Source organism: Bos grunniens, chromosome 20 (assembly GCF_055505025.1).
Source record: "Bos grunniens cultivar Pamir isolate PY7600 chromosome 20, Bosgru_T2T1.0, whole genome shotgun sequence".
Taxonomy (NCBI): domain Eukaryota; kingdom Metazoa; phylum Chordata; class Mammalia; order Artiodactyla; family Bovidae; genus Bos; species Bos grunniens.
Genome location: NC_141184.1, coordinates 542,750 through 557,506, shown reverse-complemented (window position 1 = coordinate 557,506; position 14,757 = coordinate 542,750). Strand labels below are relative to the sequence as shown.

General features: G+C 57.3%; 1 long non-coding RNA gene across 2 annotated transcripts; it reads right to left on the bottom strand.

The window, feature by feature from the left end:
* Positions 1 to 3,073: 3,073 nt before the first annotated feature.
* On the bottom strand, positions 3,074 to 11,550 carry LOC147350014 (uncharacterized). Of its 2 annotated transcripts, XR_015149103.1 has the most exons (3): positions 10,686 to 11,550; positions 8,434 to 8,495; positions 3,074 to 3,790 (listed from the first exon to the last, which is right to left on the bottom strand). It is a non-coding gene; the product is annotated as an uncharacterized LOC147350014 (long non-coding RNA). The 2 variants fall into 2 exon arrangements; XR_015149102.1 differs by having other exon boundaries at positions 8,434 to 11,550.
* Between the last annotated feature and the right edge of the window lie 3,207 nt (positions 11,551 to 14,757).

Here is a 14,757-nt window from a genome sequence, read left to right as displayed (position 1 = left end):
GCTATTCCAGTGATTTCCTGCCAGAACGGCCTGGACTCGGGCATGGAGGCGGCCCTGTGCTTGGCCAGCTGGTAACAGCTGTTCAGCCAGGCTGGGCCTCCAGAATCTGTTCCTCCATGGATGCAGCACGGACCTTGACCCCAGACCCAGGAGTCTGTCGCAGGGCCGGGGGCAGTGTCCTCAGCCACCAGTCCTGGAGTCCACGGGACACGTGGCATGTGACAGGGGAGGTGATGGTGGCTGGGGGCGGCGGGGACCTGGGCAGGGGTGCCACTCAGCCCCCTGTGGGCTCCCCCGCCGGCACCTGGTGACTGTCACCCCCGAGGGTGGGGCCTGGTGTTACTCAGGGCAAGAGCAGGGGCCTGGTGGCTGACCTGGCCTCTCCTGGGCTTCCAAGGTCCTGGCCAGCCCAAGCTGTCGGTGTTGTGCCCCCCTGGTCTTGCTGACGGGACCTCTGTCGAGGGCTCCGCACGAGGACCCCCGGGGTGGGAGGGCTTCTCCCTCTGCGCCCCCAGGAAGGGGGTTTCAGCCCTTACCCGCTGCAGCCTGACTGGGGCCAGGTACCGCCCTCCCTGCCCATCAGGCCCAGGAAATGGGGTGCTGACTGATGGCCCCACTCACCGCTGAGAGCGGCTGGGGGCAGGAAGGTGGAAGACATGCTTCAGACCACCGTCCCCTCAGCCCGCCGTAAACCTCCCAGGGAGCCGGGGAGCAGCTGGGCCCACCCCTGACCTGCGGGTCAGCCCCGGGCCAAGCCCCTCCTGTGGGTCCCCTACTCTCAGGAGTGGGTGCTCGTCTCAGGTGCGAGGCCAGAGCAGGGCTGGAGATGGAGCGGGGGCCACTCAGGCCAGCATGGCGGGAACAGCGGGACAGGCCCGGGCTGGAGGCAGCCGGAAGTCTGGGGGTACAGCCTGGGGTGGGGGCGGCCCCTGAAGGGGTGCAGGATGGGTGAGAGTGGCTTTCCGCTTATGATTAGAGGGCTGATGCTGCAAGAGCTGCAGCCGGGAGCCTTCTCTGTCCCACCTCCCCTGCCTCTGCAGAAGGGGGGCAAGCTGGCTGAGTGGACACTGAGGCTGCCCTGGGAACTCAGAGAGCACCCAGGGCCCAGAGGAGGTGGGAAGCCTCTGCAGCAGAGGGTCCCGGGGAGGTGGGGTGGGGGTGGACGGCCGTGGGGAGCAAGCCCTGCGGGACAGGGCGGGTCCTGGGCATGAGCTGCACAGGGCGAAGCCCCCTCGCGCTGTGGTCTGGAGCACAGGGTCCTGAGGCCGGTCAGCCTGCTGCAGCGTGCTCCGGGTCTCCAGCCTTCCGGAGCGTCGGCCTGGACGGCTCACAGACGCGTGGAGTTAAGGGCAGGCTGCCCCAGGGTGGCACCAGGTGGGGGCTCCCTTGTGCTGCTGGGACCCCCTCCCGAGGCCGCCGTGTCTGGGTCCCCCAGGGGGAGGGGAGCCCCCAGAGTCCCAGGACTCAGAGTCAGTGGGTCAGAGAGCTGGGCCGCACACTGTGTTTCTCACGGCCCCAGGGTGCCAGGGTGTGCATGGCCAAGCGTGTGGAGGGATGTCCTGGATCGGGGCTCCCCGTGGCCCTGGACACTGGGCAGACCTTGTCACCCAGGGACAGGTATCGCCATGGCTCCTCCAGCCAAAGACGGGCGTGAGGATGAGGGGGCAGCCGTCAGCAGGCAGGACCCCTCGCTGTGGGGGAGGCGGGGCCCAGAGTGTCTCCCTCACACCAGCGGGGTGTATCCATGGGAGTGTAGGGCCGGGGAGCCCCAGTGCCCGGCTGGCAGCCCTGTCCCCCCTCCCAGGACCCCCCAGTGCCCGGCTGGCAGCCCTGTCCCCCTCAAGGCCCCCCAGCACCCGGCTGGCAGCCCCGCCCCCCCAAGGGCCCCCCAGTGCCTGGCTGGCAGCCCCATCCTCCCGCAAGGCCCCCAGTGCCCAGCTGGCAGCCCCGTCCCCTCCAGAGCCCCCCAGTGTCCAGCTGGCAGCCCCGCCCCCCCAGCACCTCCACTGTCCCAGAACCCCCACCCCCAGGCCCTCCTGTGCTGCGTCCTTGGCCCCTCCACTCCAGCAACACCAGCTGCATTGCTGGCTGATGTGTGCGAGCACGGTCCTGCCTCGGGGCCTTTGCACAGCTGTCCTGCACCTGGAAGCTCCTTGCACACACCTCCACGGCCTCTCTTGCTTCTTCCCCTCAGGGGGTGCATCCCTGGTCCCGGGAAGCCCCTCATCCCTGCATGTTTCTTTGCTGCCTGACCACTCACTCTGGCCACTCTAAGTTCCATGGAGCCTGGTGGGTGTCTGGACTTCAGCCCGGACAGGACAGGTTCTCAGAAATCACTTGCTGGATGGGTGGACGAGTGACTGAATGAACCCGGCAGGGAACACAGCACGCAATCCACGGCATGTGGTCAGTATATGAACTGGGGGGACACAGTGCCCAGTCCACGGTACGTGGTCAGTATATGATCTGGGGGGACACGACACCCAGTCCACGGCACGTGGTCAGTATATGATCTGGGGGAACATGGCAACCAGTCCACGGCACGTGGTCAGTATACGAACTGGGGGGACATGGCAACCAGTCCACGGCACGTGGTCAGTATACGAACTGGGGGGACACGGCACCCAGTCCATGGCACGTGGTCAGTATATGATCTGGGGGGACACCGCACCCAGTCCACGGCACGTGGTCAGTATATGAACTGGGGGGCCACAGTGCCCAGTCCATGGCACGTGGTCAGTATATGATCTGGGGGGCCACAGTGCCCAGTCCATGGCATGTGGTCAGTATATGATCTGGGGGAACATGGCACCCAGTCCACGGCACGTGGTCAGTATATGAACTGGGGGGACACGGCACCCAGTCCATGGCACGTGGTCAGTATATGATCTGGGGGGACACCGCACCCAGTCCACGGCACGTGGTCAGTATATGAACTGGGGGGCCACAGTGCCCAGTCCATGGCACGTGGTCAGTATATGATCTGGGGGACACCGCACCCAGTCCACGGCACGTGGTCAGTATATGAACTGGGGGGACACGGCACCCAGTCCATGGCACGTGGTCATAGAAATGTTATAAATCAAGTAGTTTAAATGCCAGAGGTGGGGGTCTAGGGGAGACACTGAGGATATTTCAAATCCAGCCTAGAGGAGGAGTCCCCATGTGATTCCGTAGGAGAAACCTGGACTTACCAGGCTGATTCTGGTCGGGGCAGGGAGCTGTCCTGAGCGGTTTTCAAGTGGACATCAGCCTTCATAAGGGGGTGGGCAGCATGAGGAAACCACAGCTGATGGTCCCTGGACCTGAAGTGTCCTCTCAGGGGCCGCAAGGGTGTGTTCCGTCCCACTGTGCCGGTTTCCCTGTTTGGGGTGACGAAGCGGGGCTCTCAAGAGGTGTGGCTTCCTCACGTGTCTCCTTCCCCCCACACCAGGGAGCCAGGGCTGGAGGGGTGGCGAAGGCCCATGGCTCTTGTGCATCCAGGGAAAGGCTGGTCTTTTCTGGCCTGGCCCTGAGGTCAGCGGGGAGGGGCGGGTCCCTTGTGCTGCCTTCTGCTCGCTAAGGTCCTCAGTCTCCCGCTGGACACCCTTGGCCGAGGTGCTGCATCCTGTGTTCAGTCCTCCTGGAGAAAGCAGGACCTTCTCGGGTGGAGGTGGGCCTCACTGGGAGCCCCTCAGACTTTCTTTGCAGTCTCGCTCCCCGGGGCTCCAGGGAAAACCTTGCTCTGGCTCTCACCGCCTGGAGGCTGGTTTCTGGGAACTATTCAGCAAGCACCGCCCAGAAGAATTCCCTGAAAGAGGCAGAAAGCAGAGGAGGATGACCATGGGGACGAGGAGGCCGGGGGAAGCGTCCCTCCTCCCTGCGCGTGACAGGGAGCAGAGTGATCCCGGCAGGGGCACACTACCCAGCTCCGTGACTGTCAGGCCACCTGCCTCTCGATGGCCGAGCCCTGGGGCCCTCGGGCCCTCGGAGGAGTTCCCGGGGCACAGCCACGTGGGTCCCACTGAGGGGCCTCCTGACCCCCTGGGTGGTCAGGGCCGGCCCCTCAGACCTGGTGGGCCTGCCCCAGGGTCACAGTGGCCGTCCTAATGGGGACGCTTGGAAGGAGCCTGGCGGAGTCCGGCTCCAGGCGTCACATTCATCTTTGGGCACCGAGAGGTCATCTTAGCCCCTCTTTCATGGCCACCTGGGAGGAACCAGGAGCGGCCCAGTGCTCTGTCCACCCCTCAGAAACCCACACCCTCTGCCCGGCGCTGGCCCCTGACGACAGTTAATGCCAGTGACAGTGAGTGCCGAGCCCGGGGGCGTTCAGTTGATACTGGTGATGAGGCATCGAGTCCAGGGTGGGCACCAGACTCGACGTGATGGAGAAGGAGGGGGCCTTGGGGCTCTATGACCCCTCCTCCCAGCAGGCCACCTTGTCCGAGGGGGACACTGGGACTGGAACACGATGGCCTCGTCAAGCCCAGCACTCCAGGGAGAAGCAGGGGCCTGCTCTTGGGCGCTCCCACAGACACACTGGGGGGTGTGCACAAGTGTGTGTGTGCACAAGTGTGTGTGCACGTCCGCATGTCCTCGCCGCATCCCTACCTCTAACAGGTGGCCCCGGTGGGAACCAGCACCAGGACCCCCGCAGGGTAGGACCCCCACCCCCTACCCCCCAGCTCCTAAACCGTCAGGATCTGGGCTGACTCTTGAGGAAGAATGTCCAGGATGCCTCGTTGAGTGAAAAATGCAGCCGGTCTCATAGCGTATTTTTGTCATGATCCATCCCACTTGTGCAGAAATAATTTTATCTGCATTTGCGTGGAGAAAATTTCCAAATTATGGAAAGACCCATAATAAATTGTTAGCAGAAATTACTCCTATTGTGGAGTTGGGGGGAGACTTTTGTTTCAGTTCTGGACTTTTTATTCCTTTACAATAAACACATGTCTTTTTAACAGATGGGGAAAAACTTTAAAAATCGCAAGTTTGAGGAGAGGCCTGAGCAGAGTGGGGGCCCCTCTCTCCAGGGAGTGAGCCACGTGGCTGTGGGGCTGGACGCAGGGCCCTCAGCGGGGGCGCCTTGCTCAGAGGACAGGTGAGCTGGTTAACTCGTGCTCAGTGGTCCGCTTTGGTTCTAAGGGAACCAACTGGCTCTGCAGCTCCTGGCAGGGCGAGGGGCCGAGGGGAGGGTGTTCCTGAAATAGACACCCGGGAGGCGCGTCAGGCTTTGCTTTCTCCAGACCAGCGCACGGCCGAAGGCGGTGGCCGTGGTGGGACAGCGTTATCATTCACCTGGTTTCAAGTCCCAAAGAGAAGAAGCACCGAGATTCCCCGCTAATGCACAGGGTGCGCGCTGACACAGAGGTCATGACGCCAGGCCACCAGGCCAAAGTCCTCCCCAGCAACAGGCTCCGGCCCCCGCCCTGCCCGGCGACCACGCCTGAGCTTCGAGGGCTGGAACTCAGACCCCAGCCGCAGGTCTGCCTCTGGAGAAGACCCTGGAGTTGGGGTGGGGACTGTCTGCAGGGATGGCCCAGGGCCGACCTCTGTCTTCAGAGATGGTTCCGTAAACCAGCCATGCAGGCCAGGCTGGGAAGGGTGGGCTTTCCTCTCTCAGTAGAGGGAAAGAAGCAGAGCCTCTCTCTGGCTTTAAAGACACGAGTAGTCCAGACCCAAGAGAAGCAGGAGGGAAAGAAAAGCGGTCATTTCCTTCTCAGCTGCAGATGTGCTTTGACGGCACCTTGTACACAGTGAGGGCGGGGGAACCAGGGGCCTGGGCAGTGGACAGAGGCCCCAGGACCAGAGGCAGATGCCGAGGATGGGGACTCCCGGCCCAGAGGCTGGGAGAGCGGACAGGGCGAGTTTGGAGTGCTGTCTCAGCCGGGAGAAGCTGGGCGGTCCCCGGTCCCCTGTACCCCCCACCTCCTGTGACTGCTGTTCCGGGCACTTCACAGGCGGGGAGTGTGTGCCCGGCTTGTTTCCCGACGGCTTCAGGCTCGTCCCTGACAGGGTCGCTCCAGAGCCTGCTCCTCTCTGCAGCTAAGTGCTCTGTGCTTATCCAAGCATCAGATGGCAGATGCTGGGCTGTCAGCTGGGTTGGCTGAGTGAATCCATTGTCCCCTGCGTCTCCTGGGGCTGCCCCCACCCCTGCGCCAGCTGGAGCCCAGAGCACAGGGTGGACAGGGGGCCTGGACTGGGTTGCAGTGTGGCTCCGCCCTCCCCGCAGCCCTGTGGGACGCCCCCTGGCAGCTGTGGGCTCCTCTGAGTCCCGCGAGAAGGGGCAAGCTGGGGTCGGAGGTTGGCCAGGCTGGGCGGTGTGGGCCTCTGACCCCTGGAGGGCAGCCCCGCAGGGCAGCTCCCTGCCCACCGGTGGCAACTGCAGAGCACTTTGGACCCAGAGTGGATGCGCGTGTGACACGCCAGGGCAACGTGAGGACCGCCATGGGCAGACAGACCCCAGGGGTCAGCTGGGCGTGGGGCCAGGCGGGCCCTGGAGATGGAGACCCTGACCCCGGGAGCCCACTGAGCCCTGGGCTGGCCTGGCAGGAGGGGCCCCGAGGCTGGACTGGGGTGGCTCCCGAGGGACAAGGGCATGCAGGGCTGTCCCGGGCCTCCCCGCCCACCTGGCCCCATCCGGATGGGCCGTAGGGCCAGCTCCTGGCGACCAGTGGTGAGCGCCCGGGGCTGCTGTGAGACAGCACGTCTCCTGCCCCGCGGCTCCGGAGGCCACAGGAAACAGGGCTCGTGGGCTCCGCTCTGGGTGTGCTGGCTGGACCCCGGGGATCCCGCCCAGCTTCTGGACACCCCTCCCAGCCCACGGCTCACGGCCCAGTGTCTCCTAGACTCTGCCTCCTGTTCCGCCACTGCCCGAATGGACCCCTGTGACTGCACCAGACCACAGAGATAACCCAGGGTCACATCCTCCTAGAGAGATAGAGACAGAGAGAGAGACAGAGAGATACAGAGACAGAGAGAGAGAGAGAGACAGAGATGAACAAAGAGACAGAGGGCACATGCAGTGAGCGTCCCGGGGGCTGAGCCGTGTCCGGGGAGAGATGCTGCTGGCTTCTGTTTAGGGGACCCCAAGGCCAAGGCTTGGGGTGCAGATCCCTGGCGCAGCGGGCAGCGTGGGTCGGCTCCCTGCGGCCCTGGGGGCCCTGATCTGAACACGGCAAGAGAGGGTCTGCCCTTGAGAGCGCCTATGGCTTGTGTTTTTGTTTCCCAGTTGTTTCACCTGCAGGAGCAGCTCAGAGCCAGAAACAGCCCTGCATGCAGGGTGGGGCGAGGCCGTGCCGCTGGGACGAGGTGATGCTCCCCGGGAGGACCAGCACCTGCAGCCCCCTGGGTGTCTCGGTAACTGGACACGGAAGTGGTGTGGGCTCCCGGGCCCCGCTGTCAGTGGCCACCGTGGGCCAGCCCCCGGGACGTGGACCCGGTGCTGCTCTGTCCATTCCTCCACCCTGGCCGGCCGGCTGGCCTCCACTCTGGTTTCCACCTGGGGCCGTGGTGCAGCCCCCATCTGGAGGTGCAGCTTCCATCTGGGGGTGCAGCCCCGGGGCGGGGCACGCCAGCTGTCTCACCCGGGGACCCCCCCGTTCCCGCCCCTGGGGCTCCACCAGCCAGTGGCCTCTGCAGAGAGGACCACTGAGGTCCAGGCTGCATCCTCGGGTGACTAGGACACAGGGCCCTCGCTGTGGGCTGGAAAGACCTCAGGATGAGCCACGAGCATGCCCACGGGCTCCGGCCGCTCCTCAGACCGCGTGTCGCATGTCCCTCCAGCCTGGGCAGGGCTTCCTCCCTGGGGTCTCAGACAGACAGGAGCTCTCAGCTCCCATAAAGCCCCGTTCGTCCTTCTTTTTTTTCCTAAGTCATGCTTTCTCTGGTTTGAGAGATGTGCCTCTGGGCCATGAGGGCCTTTTCCTGTGTCTTTCAGATCTCTTCTAAATGTATTTTTGTTTTTGACATGAAGTACGGGTCAAGGTTCGCGTTCCCCTCTGGCGCCTACGTTCAGTCTGCGGGGTGGGAAGGACGTGGCTGCCCCGTCCACACCATGGCCCCTGGGGCTGCGACCCCCTCGGGGCCTTTGCCACACCTGCTCCTTCTGCCCTGATGGGCCTGGGCAGCCCACAGCCCTGCACCCCCACCCGGGGTCTGCAGAGGGAGTCAGGGCCCTGCGCGTCGGGCTCTGCCTGCGGAAGCTGGGGGCAGGGAGAGGAGACAGTCATGCCCCCTTAACCTGCGTCCCGCCACCCGTGGGTACAGCCCCACAGAGGGCCCTTTGTAAGCCATGCCAGGGCGGCCGCAGCGCTCCCGGGAGAAGAGAGAAGAATGCATTGTTTTCCAGGCAAGTGTGTAACGAGGCCCTCCAGCCAAGACGGCACCGAAGTAGATGAGCACAGTCGGGCCCTTCATTTGAAAACGTCCCACTCGGCAGTTTTTACAGACCTGTCATTGCGGCTTCCCCGGGGAGTGGCCGGCAGTTCCCCCGACGACACGTGTGCTACAGCCTGTCAGTGATGAGAGGAAATGACTTCCACCAGAGTCAGGAGGAGAAGGACGCGTGCGTGTCAGGAGAACCAGGACGCTCCTGACTTACTCCTGTTCTCAAAGGCAGCATAAACAGGTCGAGCCCACAAAACAAGCAGATGACCCGGCCGGCCACAGAGCTCATGGCTTCCCCACTGAAGGCCGTTCAGGGGAGAGTGGACGGTTCCCTGAGAATTGCCCTTGTCATCCCTGCCGTAGGGAAGGAATGCCTGACGTATCCACAAATGCACAGGAAAAAAGAAAACCCAAAGCAACTGTGCCGTGAGAATGTGGGTCCCCAAGAGCCTCCCCGAGGGTCCCTGTGGATGGACTGATGGGGAGGGTCCTCACCCAGCTGGTTCCTCCCCTCCAGCAGCCACACCTGATCCTGGCTGCTGCTGCTGCTGCTAAGTCGCTTCAGTCATGTCCGACTCTGTGAGACCCATAGACGGCAGCCCACCAGGCTTCTCTGTCCACAGGATTCTCTAGGCAAGAACACTGGAATGGGGTACCATTCCCTTCTCCTGGCAACTGTCTGCAGAGGCTCCCTGACTGGGGAAGAGACCCAGCCTCCCACCAGCAGGAAGCGGGCTCCTTGCTTCTGAGCTGGGGGCTCTCTCACCCACCCCCAGGCACCAGCATGCCCAACCTGAGACCGTGGTGCCCCCTTCTGCCTTCCACTGGGGCTGCGTGGACAAGGACGGGGTCTCGAGCTGACAAGGGGCCCCAGTGGCCCCCACTGTGAAGAGCTGCTGTTTGCCGGATGTGAGACCACAGGTGCAGCCACGGGGCCCACCACTGGGGCTGGGCCACGGCGAGCCCACCCTTCAGAGGCCTTGATGTCATGGGAAGGAGGGGAGTCCAGCTGAACACCCTTCAGAGAACCAGTAAAGCCAACCCCAAGGGGCACTGTTGGAAACTTGCAACAAAATAATTAAGTTTATGTTAAAAAAAAAAAGAGCAAAAAGCAAGAATCCAATAATAGCCAAGGAATCTTAAAAAGAGCCAGAAGAGTGACTCTCCCTAAAAGGTGTTAAAACATAAGAAGCTCCGCGGGGCAGGACGGTGAAGTCAGCAGTGGATCCCAGGGTTTCCGCAGTTACTGCTGGTAAAGACGGCATTTCAGGTTGGGCGTGAAGAGACAGAGCTTTTTAAAACCGTTTTGGGGGAAGGTAACACTGATCTCTTCTTGGAGTCTTCTTCCACAACCAGTACATTGACGACAACGTCTGTATTTTGTTCTAATCCCGATGGTTTAGCTTCTGCCCTCTGCTTACTTCCCAAGCTTGGACGCAAAGTTCACTGAACCACTCAGGTCTGGCCCGTGTGCTGTCCCCCTCGAGGGTCACCTCTGGCTCAGCGACACTGCTTTGCCCACCCCCATCCATCCCTCCAGCAAGTCCCACTCACCCCACCCTGCGACCGGGCAAGTCCTTGTTTGTGTATGCTATGCTATGCTAAGTCGCTTCAGTCGTGTCCGACTCTGTGCGACCCCATAGAGGCCAGCCCACCAGGCTGCCCCGTCCCTGGGATTCTCCAGCAAGAACACTGGAGTGGGGTGCCATTGCCTTCCCCGCTTGTTTGTGTAAGAACCACGCACACACACCAGGTGTTGCCTGACCTGACTCTAGTGCCGTAACTGGTGTCTGTGATTTATCTTACTCTTAGTGGCTAATTTTCTAAAGTCGACACTGTTTTAAAGCCACGTCCAGATTTGTGTTGTCGTCCACTCAGTTGGTTTACTGATTTCTCAGACCACCGTGTCTGGGTCAGCCTGGGGTTTTCGGAGCAAACCTGTCTGATCCTAGCCCGCAGATGGTGGCTGGCAGGGCCTGGGGCTGCCCCTCGCACAGGCTGGGGCACCCTCTCCTCACTGCCCATGTGGGTGGCTTAGGCACCACCTCACCTGTCCCTTCAGGCGGGGACCCCACCCTCCTCCCCCCACAGAGAAGGCGGCGGTGACACCAGCCACCCCCCACGCCTGCACCCCAGACGGTGCCCCTGGCAGGGTGAGCACCCTCTGCCCAGGTCTGCTCAGCTGCCTACCAGAAGCTGCAATGCCAGTCCCCACTGGGCGATGCTCCCCACACCCTGCAGGGCTTCCCTGCCCCCACCTCCTCCCCTCCCCACCCTGGCCAGTGGGCATGAAATGACCACCACCCTCCACTCACCTGTGAGGCTGCTCACCCTCCTGAAAGCCCGCCTGTGACCTGCCCACCCGCGTCCTCTGCCCACGTCCCAGCTCCTCCTTGCCCGGTAGCGGCAGGAGCTCTGGAGGGGTCTGGGGGGCAGACCCCCGCAGGTTCTGACGCTGGAAACAGCTCATTCATAGGCTGTCCTCCATGGAACACGCACGTCTAACCTTGATGCAGGCAAACGCAGTAGGTTTCCATGTTGCCGTTTGTGGCTTTCAGGTGGTGAAGACAGGCTGACATCTTCTGTTAGCTGCGAGGATTGTGCCTTCCCTTTGGGGCTCTTCCACACTCCTCATTTCGCACAGGGTGTGAGGTGGGGGTCCCACGGGGGCAGCGGCGTTCACACTGCTGCCTGGCCGGGGCAGCCTCCTCCGTGGATGTCCGCCATGCCCCAGGACAGAGCGGGCCCCCACACGGGGCTGCGCTTGGCTCCCCCTGGTGCAGGCCAGCCCGGGCCTCATCCACGCCTCGTGTCCGAGTCGGTATCAGCAAGAACGTCTCCTTCTCTGGTCCCGCTGCCCCACAGAGCCTGCTCCTGTCTCTTGTTCCCGGCAGAGGATGACGTGGCAGTGCTGACTCTCCTGGGTCAGTCCAGACAGCTCATCGACTGACCTGTGTGCTCTCTGTTCAGAATACGGTGTGACCTTCACCTCCACCGTCTCCACCACTGTTCACCTTGCACAGCTGAAACCTTTATCCTTACGCGGTAACTCCCTCTGCCCTTGGTTCCCGGCCCCTCCGCCTGCTTCCTAGCCCCACCGTCGGCAGCTCTGAGCGCCTCGGGTACATGACGTCACTGCTGTCTGTCTTTTTAGGACCAGGGTGTTTCCGTCAGTTATGTCCTCAGGCTTCACCTGTGCTGCAGAAATTTTTGCTTGATTTCATATGATTATATATTGATTTCCTTTTTAATGTTTTACCATTCTTGTGCCTCTGGATTATAATTCAGTTGGCTGTGGTGTATTTCCGTATAAAACACACCACACAGCCATCTGTATTCTGCTGTGATTTGCTAATATTAAAGCTCTTTCATGTTCGTGCTCATGTCAGAGATTGCCGTGATGTTCCTATCCGTGGTCAGATATTTATGAAGCTATTCTGATCTCATAAATCAAGTTGTGAAGTATCACATTTTTCTTCCCTCTTCCCTAAAACAGTGCATATAAGATTTCTGTGATTTCTTCCACAGCATCTGGAAGAGTTTACTCCTACAGCCAACTGGATCTGGACTTTTTGTGGGAATATTTTTAGTAGGACTATATGGACTTAATTTTTTTTTCTTGTATTAGTTTTGGAAAGTTGCATTTTCCAGAATTTGCTCAATTTGTCTAAGCTGTCAAGATTACTGGCATCAATTGTTCAGCAGGTCCTTTCATGACTGAACGTCTGTGAGACCCTTAGTGACGTCTCCTTTCTCATCTTTGACACTGTTAACTGTGCCTCTGCATTCTCCCTTGATTAAAGTTTCCAGGAGTTTATAATTTTGTTTTTATCATTCTGTTTCAAGCAAGTAACATTTGGCTATTGATTTTTTCTCTTATATGTTTTATATTTCATTAATTACTGATTTTATCATTGCTGTATTCTTTCTAATTTATTGAGTGTAATTTTTTTACTTTTCTGTCCTTTTCTCAAGTTCTTGAGTAAAGTAATTAGTTCTTTGATAGTCTGCATTTTGTCTAATATACACAATTAAAAGTTAGACACTTTCTTTTCAGTACAGCTTTAGTACATCACACAAGTTTTATATCATCCAATTCAAAATAGTTCCTGATTTTCGTCGAGACTTCTCTTAGACTAATGGATCATTTAGAACTTTAGCATGTTGTTTTCAAACATTTGAGATTTTCCACACGTATCTTTCAGTTATTGATCTCTAGATTAATTGCAGTGTGGTCATTGATCATTGTACGTTTTCAACACTTAACAATTCGTTGAGGGATTTTAATGACACAAAAGGTCATCAGCTTTGGCGAACGTTCCTTGTACACTCAGGAGAAAAGTGTGTACTGCAGTCATCCGCCAGACGCAGGGCTCTGTGCACGCTAACCAGGTCAGACCCGTTTACCGTGATTTTCAGATCTTCATTATTCCTGCCACTGTTCCTCTGCTTGCGGTGCCTCCCCCTCCATGTGCGCTCACACTTACATGTGTTATTGGAGAGACAATTGCTTACTTTCTTTCACTTTTGTAATCCAGCCTGACCATCTTTGTCTTCAATTAGAATATTAATGTGCTTTAATTATTTAATAAAATGATGGTCGCGTTATTTTGGTGTAATAAACGATATATTTGTGTCAAATTTACCGCGTTACAGTTTGCTTTGTAGGGATCTTCTCTGTCCATTTTAAATCTTCCTCTGCCAGATTTTGGCTAATCAATTAATTTATTATTTTCCCCAGATACGTTTTCTGTATCTCTTTCAATGATTTCCCACATGTATCCTTGATATATTAGAGCTAGTACTCCCAGCTTTCTCGACAAAGCAACCACACCTCAACTCTTGAATCCCACTCACCTATCCCAGCTTCTTTCTTTTTCTGTACCTGATTTTACACATATTTAATGTCTACGTGATATTATTGTTGCAGTCAGTCAGTAGCCATCTAGGTTTCCCTTCACATTTATTCTTTCTATATTTTTCCATAAATTTCTCACCTTAAAAAAATCAATATTTCCCTTGTACCTAAAAATTTTCCTTTAACATGACCTTTAATGAAAATCACTATTGACAAATTTTCTCAATTTTTATTTTAATACATCTTCATTTATGTTTATTCTCAAAGAAACGTTTTACCTGGATAGAGAACTCTGGGTGAGCTTATTTCCCCAGGACTGTAAATCCACCCTTCAGTGGTCTCCCACCTTCCATCACTGTGTGGAAAAGCCCGCTGTCTGTCGCCCTGTTCACAATATTCCCTTTACTTTCACTTTTGAAGTTGGACTGCGATGTGCTCGGGTGTGGTTCCCTTTGTGTTCATATTGCTCCATTCTTCCGCATTTTCACAAATACATGGCTTGATATCTTCCATTGGCTTGAGAATTTCTTGACCAGCATTTCTTCAAGTCTTTCTTTTGTTCTCTCTGCTCTCCTTTGCATGTTATAGCTTTTCACTGAATCTCAGGTGTTTTTATGTTCTTACTGATTTTTTCCTGCCAACCTATTTGCTGGCTCACTGGCCTCTATTCTGTGCTCTAAGTCGTCACTAAATCCACATCTCAAGTGTTGCTGTCTTTCAGTCTCTAAGTCATGTCTGACTCTTTGCAGCCCCATGGACTGCAGCCCACCAGGCTTCCCTGTCCTCCACTACCTTCCTGAGTTTGCTCAAATTCACATCTATTGAGTCACTGATGCTATCTAACCATCTCACACTGTCACCGCCTTCTCCTTTTGCCTTCAATCTTTCCCAGCATCAGGGTCTCAACCTTTCAAGTATTTAATTTCAATCAATGTAGATTTCAGTTCTAGAATTTCTACCAATTAAAAATGTGATTCCAGTTCTCCTATTAAATTGTCCATCTTGTCTTATCTCTGTGTATATGTTAGTAAACTGTTAATTGCTAAAAACTGGTCTAGAAGGAATGAAAACAGTTAACTAAAACCCGCGTCTGGTAAGGCCAGCATCTGTTCGCATCTGACTCTGGCTACATCGTCTTCTTGTCTTGTTGTGCTTGGCCACTCGGCCCTTGGTGTGGCTGGAAACGTTGGGTGTATTTGGGATGCAATGCATGGAAACAGAGGTCTTGGATGATGTATTTTCCTCCAAAGACCATTTCGTTCACTTCTAGGGGGACGTAGCCCTGAGTCGAGGAATCTAAACTCTGGAGAGGTTTAAAAATCACAAAGGGAAAGCCACAAACCAGCGAGCTTATAACATCTGAAACAGAAATGTTAGGACGGACAAATTATTTGAAATTAGCATGACAAATATCCTCTAAAAATAAGGGAAGATATTAGCAATAGGAAAAAGGAATATATCCTGAAAAAGGAAGAAAGTAGAAATAGTAGGTACACAATAGTTGAAAAGACAAACGATTTTGAGGGCAT